This window comes from Bison bison, unplaced genomic scaffold (genome assembly GCF_000754665.1).
Source record: "Bison bison bison isolate TAMUID 2011002044 unplaced genomic scaffold, Bison_UMD1.0 scf7180017864472, whole genome shotgun sequence".
NCBI lineage: Eukaryota > Metazoa > Chordata > Mammalia > Artiodactyla > Bovidae > Bison > Bison bison.
The window spans coordinates 6742776-6750728 of NW_011495033.1; positions in this window are offsets into that span (position 1 = coordinate 6742776).

The following is a 7953-nucleotide window of genomic DNA, read 5'->3' on the forward strand; positions in this document are numbered from 1 at the left end:
TCTTTGCATTGATCGCTGAAGAAGGCTTTCTTATCTCTTCCTGCTATTCTTTGGAACTCTGCATTCAGATGTTTATATCTTTCCTTTTCTCCTTTGCTTTTCCCTTCTCTTCTTTTCACAGCTATTTGTAAGGCCTCCCCAGACAGCCATTTTGCTTTTTTGCATTTCTTTTCCATGGGGATGGTCTTGATCCCTGTCTCCTGTACAATGTCACGAACCTCATTCCATAGTTCATCAGGCACTCTATCAGATCTAGGCCCTTAAATCTATTTCTCGCTTCCACTGTATAATCATAAGGGATTTGATTCAGGTCATACCTGAATGGTCTAGTGGTTTTCCCTATTTTCTTCAATTTCAGTCTGAATTTGGCAATAAGGAGTTCATGGTCTGAGCCACAGTCAGCTCCTGGTCTTGTTTTTGCTGACTGTATAGAGCTTCTCCATCTTTGGCTGCAAAGAATATAATCAATCTGATTTCGGTGTTGACCATCTGGTGACGTCCATGTATAGAGTCTTCTCTTGTGTTGTTGGAAGAGGGTGTTTGTTATGACCAGTGCATTTTCTTGGCAAAACTCTATTAGTCTTTGCTCTGCTTCATTCCGTATTCCAAGGCCAAATTTGCCTGTTACTCCAGGTGTTTCTTGACTTCCTACTTTTGCATTCCAGTCCCCTATAATGAAAAGGACATCTTTTTTGGGTGTTAGTTCTAAAAGGTCTTGAAGGTATTCTTATGGTGTTAGCGGACCCATAAAGGCCCTCGCCTGAGAAGCAGGGGCGACACCCAGTGGCCACTCCTTGAAGTGCACCTTCTCGGTTGTAGGTTATCAGCAGACCCCGGCGCCACCTGGTAGGAAGTGATGGGGGTGGGGGGGCGATCTGCTCCACTAGGGAGGTATTCAAGTCCTCCCTGATTCTCTCCATAGTGGGACCCCTGGCTCTGCGCTCTCTAAGGAGGTGGAGATGCTGCTGCCCAGGTGGGTAACTAGACGTGGACCGTCAAGGCACTGCAGGTAATCTGGGGGCTGTAAACCCAGACCTGGGCCTCCCTGCTCCGTGTCTGCTCTCCTGGGGATCCAGAACAAGTGTCTGAGGGTGGCTTTGGGTATGTCCCAACCCTTAGGGTGGAGACAAAGGCCAGGTAGTGACACAAGCCTCTTCCAGCCCACAGCTGTCCTGGGGAATTGTCATCCTAACTGACACGAGCTGAGAGGGTTGCCTGACTCCCCCAAGACTCGCCTGCCCCAAGCCCCGGGATCTGCTTTAGTCTAGATGGAAGCATGGCTTCCTTCCCTCCACCAAATCCTGTCACTCATCACAGCTGCTGGCTGTGACTTCTGGGCTAGGGAGCTGGGTGTCTCTCAGTTAGGGGCTGTTCTATATACTCTTGGCAAAATCATTGAAAATCATCAAAAGACTTCTGAAAGAGCTCTGAAGACAGATTTCACAGCCTTCTTCTCTTGTTCATTCTAGCATTTTACTGCCCTTCTTTATTATCTTTAAAATTTATTTCCTGTTGCGGTAACATTGGTGTATGACATTGTATAAGTTTCGCATGTACATTACCGTTTACTTCTGTATACACTGTATATTTCTGTAAACACCGCAGTGTCTCACAACCCAGTTGATTCTTTTAACCCATTTCATCCTCCCCTCTCTGCCCTTTCCCCTCTGATAACTACAACTCTGTTCTCTGTGTTTGTTTTGTCTGGTTGGTTTGTGTTATGTTTTTGTTGTTGGTTTTTGTATTTCACATATGAGTAAATTCATATGATATTTGTTTCTCTCTTGTCTGACTTCTTTCACTTAACATAATATCCTCCAGGTCCATCCATGTTGTGGCAAATGGCAAGCGCTCATCTTTTTTTATGGCTGAGAACTATTTCATTGTATACAAAGTCCACGACTTCCTTGTGCGTCCATCCACCGATGGACACTTAGGCTGTTCTCCCATCTTGGCTATTGTAAACGATGCTGCTATGAGCCCAGGGGTGCACGTTATCAAATTAGTGCTTTTGTGTTCACAGAAAGAGAACCAGGACAACACAGCTAACTCTCTTTGCAATGACCTAAGTTACTTTTATTATTCTAATTACCTTTTCTAGGACCGGCTGTTTACCTGTCACTTGAAGAGGTTAGCCAACAGGTTTTAAGTCCGGTTACAAGCAGGTGAAGTGAGGGCGTGTCACTGAGGCATGACCCTGGAGTGGGGCAGGTGAGGAACAAGGTTTCAAAGGTGGTCAGGAAAGGGAAGAAGACTGACTTATCTCTAACCCTCTTCCCCATCTCTAAGCTCATAATCACCAGCTTGATCTTGACTTTGAACTTAGGGGCCGCCTGGTGTCGTGGCAAGAGCCTGCACTGAACTTTGCAGTCAGTCCCTTGTCTGTCTGTTTCCAAGTCTGTAATATAGAGATGATAATGCCTCCTGCATACAATTGTGGTTAAAAGTCAAATTCAATAATAAACATGAAAGTGTTTCTTATACTGACAGACTATAATTTCCCTTGCTCCTTGCCCCCCATTGCCCACTACCCAAGCCCTAATATCCCCTGAGGGAAATCTCTGTTAATGGTCCAGTTGTCTTGACTTAAAGAAAATGCAAACTTGGCTTTTGTTCCCAGGGAGGTGGCGGCCCAGCCCTGCCCTGCTAACTCTCAGCCTGCTTCCTCCAGCCCTCTTTCTCCCTGCTTCCTCCAGCCAGTCCCAGCCATTCTTCGAGTTGGCTCCCTTTCGCTCCTGCAAGGCAGTCTGGCTTCCCTGTGGTGTCTGTCCACGCCCACAGCTCAGAGGAGGCCCAACCTGCGTGTACACAAACCCCTCCCTGCTGGCCTCTCCTTGGAAAGCTGTTCACTAGCCCACGAAAGTGCCAGAATGCTTCAAACAAGCATGAACTCAGAATCAAATTTGGGATTTAAAACTCAGACTTAAATTCAGATCAACTTTCTTTCTCTCCAGTGCTGGTGGCTTACCCTCTGTTTCCCATGGGCTTAACCACCTGCCTTAAGTTCCCCCGTGGCTGCCACATCCCAGGGGACTTGCGAGCACTGGAAATGGGTCCAGAGTTCCCATCTCTGCTGTAGAACGACAGTGACAATAGTAAGCTTTATGTTCATTCCTTTCACAAGTGTTCATTGAGCAGCTACTAAATGCCAGGCATTGTGCTAGAACTGGGGGTCAGTAAAGTATAAGACAGTCAAGTCCTGAGCCCCATGGCATTTCCATCCTGAAAGGGGCATGTATGCTGAAAGGGGTGTGTGTGCTAAGTTGCTTCAGTCATGTCCGACTCTTTGCAACCCCACTGACTGTAGCCTGCCAGGCTCCTCTGTCCATGGGATTCTCCAGGCAAGAACACTGGAGTGGGTTGCCATGCCCTTCTCCAGGGGATCTTCCCGACCCAGGGATGTCTCTTACGTCTCCTGTGTTGGCAAGAGAGTTTTTTACCACTAGTGCCACCTGGGAAGCCCTCTGAGAGGGGAGAAGTAATAAATATCTAATGCACCATCAGACAGTAAAAGTACCATTAAAAACAAACCAACCAACCCCACGTCAGGGCAGGGGAGTGTAGATGACGGCAGGTGCTCCTTCAGATGGGGGTGATCAGGGAAGACTTCTTGGTGGAGGTGACTCTTGAGCAGACACCTGAGCAAAGGGAGGGAGGGAGCCATGGGAACAACAGCATCAAGGAGTCCAGGCCTGTAGGGAATTTTAAAGAAGTGAGTCCACTTATTTAGCCAGCACATAGATGGAGAGAGAGAGAAATGGAGCGTGAATCCTGCCCTCCCAATGGCAATGTGCATGCTGACTTTGGAGCAAAGCCCAGTCAGGATGCGTAGGGTGAGCTGGGCATGTTTGAGGAACGTCAAAGAGGCCCCGTTTTTTTTTGTTTTTTTTTTTAATATCATACTGTGATAAATATTTTTTAAAAAATTGTGATAAAATATACATAAGCTTGGCCACTTTATTTTTAAGTATACTGTGGTCACCGTGTTAAGTGCATTCTCGCTGTGTAACCATCAGCACAATTCCTCTCCAGCAGGTTTTTCATCTTCCCGTATGGGAACTGTACCCATTCAAGAGTAACTCCCCACTCCTTTCTCCCTCCAGCCCCTGGTAACCACCATTCTACTTTCTTTGCGATGAGGGTTTTCAATGCATCATCTCCCTTAATCCTCAAAGCTACTGGAGACCGTGGGTTTTGCTGTCACGCCCATTCTGCAGATGGGGACACTTCAGTGGGAACTAAGATCACACAGCTACCAAGAGCACGAGACAGGCCTGGGAGCACATTTTCCCTGGCTCAGCTCCCTGCCTGGTGGGGGTGACGGATGCCATTCTGCTATCTCTCTGAGGGCCCGGAGGTGGGTCGGGAGGGTTTAGTGAGGGTCACAGGCCATGTGAGAAGCTGTTCTTGCTGGGGCAGGAGGGAGTTTTCACACCTCCGTCCTGCTTGTCTGGAAGGAAGGGGCTGTTGCCCAGAGCTATGGGTTGAAGGTTGGAGGGGATCAACATCTATCTGCTACACTCCTTTCCCACGTTGGTCTTCAGGGCTAACTTTTAGGAGATGCTCAGCTGCCCTGAGTGGATGAGCATCTTAGGTGCTTGGCATCCAGTCTGCCAAGCAGTGCTACCCCCACCTCTTATCACTAGGACATAACACAAGACTGCTGCTGCTGCTAAGTCACTTCAGTCGTGTCCGACTCTGTGTGACCCCATAGATGGCAGCCCACCAGGCTCTCCTATCCCTGGGATTCTCCAGGCAAGAACACTGGAGTGGGTTGCCATTTCCTTCTCCAATGCATGAAAGAGAAAGTGAGGTTGCTCAGTCGCGTCCGACCCTCAGCGACCCCATGGACTGCAGCCTACCAGGCTCCTCCATCCATGGGATTTTCCAGGCAGGAGTACTGGAGTGGGGTGCCATTGCCTTCTCGGTAACACAAGACTAGGTGCTGCAAAAAGGGATCACCATTTTTTTTGAGCATCAAATGACACATACAGCTCTGTAGCTGGCATCAGAAGGAAGGAAACAAAACAAAGAGAAAGGATAGCAAGGTGGGACAGGCTCACAGCCAAGACCAGAGGACGTGTATTTTTGAAGATGAGGTGCATACAAGCTTGGGACAAAGGGGCTCTGGGTGTTGTAGCCATCACTGCGGCCATGGCAACCTGCCCGGTTTCAATACCCAGGTCACCAGAAGAGCTGCCAGTTTCCTGGATCGGGTGGTCTGGGCTTTGGTGCCAGGGAGTCTTGAGTTCCACTCTGGTTTCACCACTTGGGAGCCGGAAGAGCCTGGGTAAGTTGCCTTACCTCTCTGAGTCTATTTGCTCCCTTGCAAACATAATCATCCCATCTATTCAGGGCTGGTGGGAAGATCCAATGAGATAAGGCATGCAGGATGTCTAATCAGTGCCTGGTACATGCTGCTGTTTAAGTCATGTCCAACTCTTTGGCAACCCCATGGACTGTAGCCTGCCAGGCTCCTCTGTCCATGGGATTTTCCAGGCATGAATACTGGAGTGGGTTGCCATTTCCTTCTCCAGGGGATCTTCCTGATCCAGGGATTGAACCCACATCTCCTGCATTGGCAGGCAGATTCTTGACCACTGAGCCACCTGGGAACCCCGCCTGATACACAGTTGGTGCTCAATAAATGTTCACTCCTTGCCTGGGTGGAGTGCAAGCTTGCAGCCACTGGCCAGGAACCAAGCCTTACACAACTTGATGCTCAGACTGAGTGGGGAAAGGGCTATATTTAGGGGCATTTGAATTGTAGGGAGCAGTCTGGCAACACTCCCTCTTGTATTCATTGAGGGGACCCTGCCCTTGTGTGCACAGATATTGGAAGGCAGGGCTCTGCCTGAATCTCACCTCCTGCAGGGCAAGCCAACAGGGTGAGGTCCCACCCAGGACTTTGATTCCGGAATAAAGATAAAGTTGAAGAGAAGGTCCCGATCATTTCAGGGCGGTGGCACTCAGCCCTTGGAACTCCCTATGGTGCCTGCCGACTTCCTAATCCTTTTCTTCAGTCTCCAGCTGATGCTATGGGCATCCCAGATCCTTTCAATAAGACCCCTTTCCACGTGGGACAAGCAACCAGTTTCTATTGCTTGCAAGTAAGAACACTGAGTACACACAAGGTCTTCTCAGGTCAATCTGGAGAGACTTCAAGGGGCACGGAGATGGCAGGAGTGGCCAGAATGAAGGGACACAGCTGGCTAGGAAAGGCACTGGTTCCACCTTAGCACCACCCTCTTCTCCCTGCAGTTGGGTGGTGGGTGGTTAACTGGAGCATTTGCACTGTCAGCTCCGGCAGCAGCTGAGATTTTTTTTTTAGTTTGGTTGCTTTTGTTTGTGTTGGTAAGTCTTTTCCATTTATAACCCCCTTTACACAAGCTTAATGCTTTTTTTCTTTTTACTTTTTTGGCTCTACCATGTAGTATGTGGGTCTTACTTCCTTAACCAGGGACCCTGCACACATCCCCCCCACTCCCCCGCATTGAAAGCATAGAGTCTTAACCACTGGACCACCAGGGAAGACCCAAAGCTTTCTTTAAATATCTCTCCTATAGAGTCACAAGTGTCTAAACCACCCAAGACAAAAACAGCACTCCATTTTTCTCAAGCGTATCCCCAAGACATGGGGATGCTGATTGTTCCCAGTCACCCATTCTGATGTTCGCTGCTTTGCTGTCAGTCTGTTTTCCTTACATGGAATGCAGGTTTTCCATAAAAGCCTTTTGGAGGGTAATAAAATCATCACTCAACCCTCTGGCCCCAGAGTGCCAATGGTGGGCAACCTGAGCTCTCACATGGCCAAGGCCTTAATAGGGTGTGAGGTGTGAGGGTATTTGCACCCAGCAGGGAACAGGGGTGGGCCGGGAGGGCAGGCCTGGAGATTCACCCACCCCTCTCTCATGACTCTTGCAACCAATGGTCTTATGAATTTTCCAGAGAGGCAAAAAATCTAGAGGTATCTATACAGTTCCTGATTTTTTAAAATGTTGGCAGCTAACTTGGTCTTTTTAAAACTCTAAGCCAAAACAATACTGCTGTGGGCTGGACATAATCTAGGAGTCACAAGATCAAAGTGCCTTCATTAAGCGCCAGGGGCCTAGTCTGAATCCTTCACCACTTGTCAACAGTATGGCCCTTAGACTGGTCAACTGGGTCCCAGGCTTTAGTTGGCCCTGCTCGGGTCCTGCAGAGTTTGAGGGCCAAGGAAAGACCACAGCCCGTCTAGACATGCTCCTCGGACTCTGGACTCCGGAAATCCGTGCTCACACTACGCACAGCCTGCTTCCAGGGCCTTTGTGGACATCTGTCCTTCCAAGGCAGCCTGGTGTGGGCATCTTCAGGCCTGAGGGATGGCCCACTGCAGGGTGGGGGCAGTGTATGCACTGTGGGTCCCCCTTTAGTACAGGATGGAGTAGGGTTTGAACGGAAGGGACAGGACCCCCAACCCCTGTGGTGTATTCCTACCCTTGTCCCTGACAGGCGATTGGTAGGGACGGGGCTGCCTGTCACTACCCAGTGGGGCTCAGTCTATCATAAGAGCTACTACTGATTCACCACTGATCCTGGGCCCAACATGGTCCGCATCTGGACATTTAACTCAGGATGCTTATAAGTCCTGGTCCCTTTGGCAGAGGAAGAAACCAAGGTACCCGCTAGGTGTACAAGCTAGTGAGTGGCAGTGTGATTGTGCTTGGTTGTTCAGTCGCGTCCGATTCTTTGCGACCCCGTGGACTGTATGTAGCCTGCCAGGCTCCCCTGTTCATGGGGATTCTCCAAGCAAGAATACTGGAGTGGGTTGCCAAGCCCTCCTCCAGGAGCTCTTCCCGATCCAGGGATCGAACCCACGTCTCCCTCATTGGAGGCGGATTCTTTACCGTCTGAGCCACCAGGGAAGCCCAGTGAGCCGCAGAGCCAGGATGTAAACCAGACAGCGAACAGCGG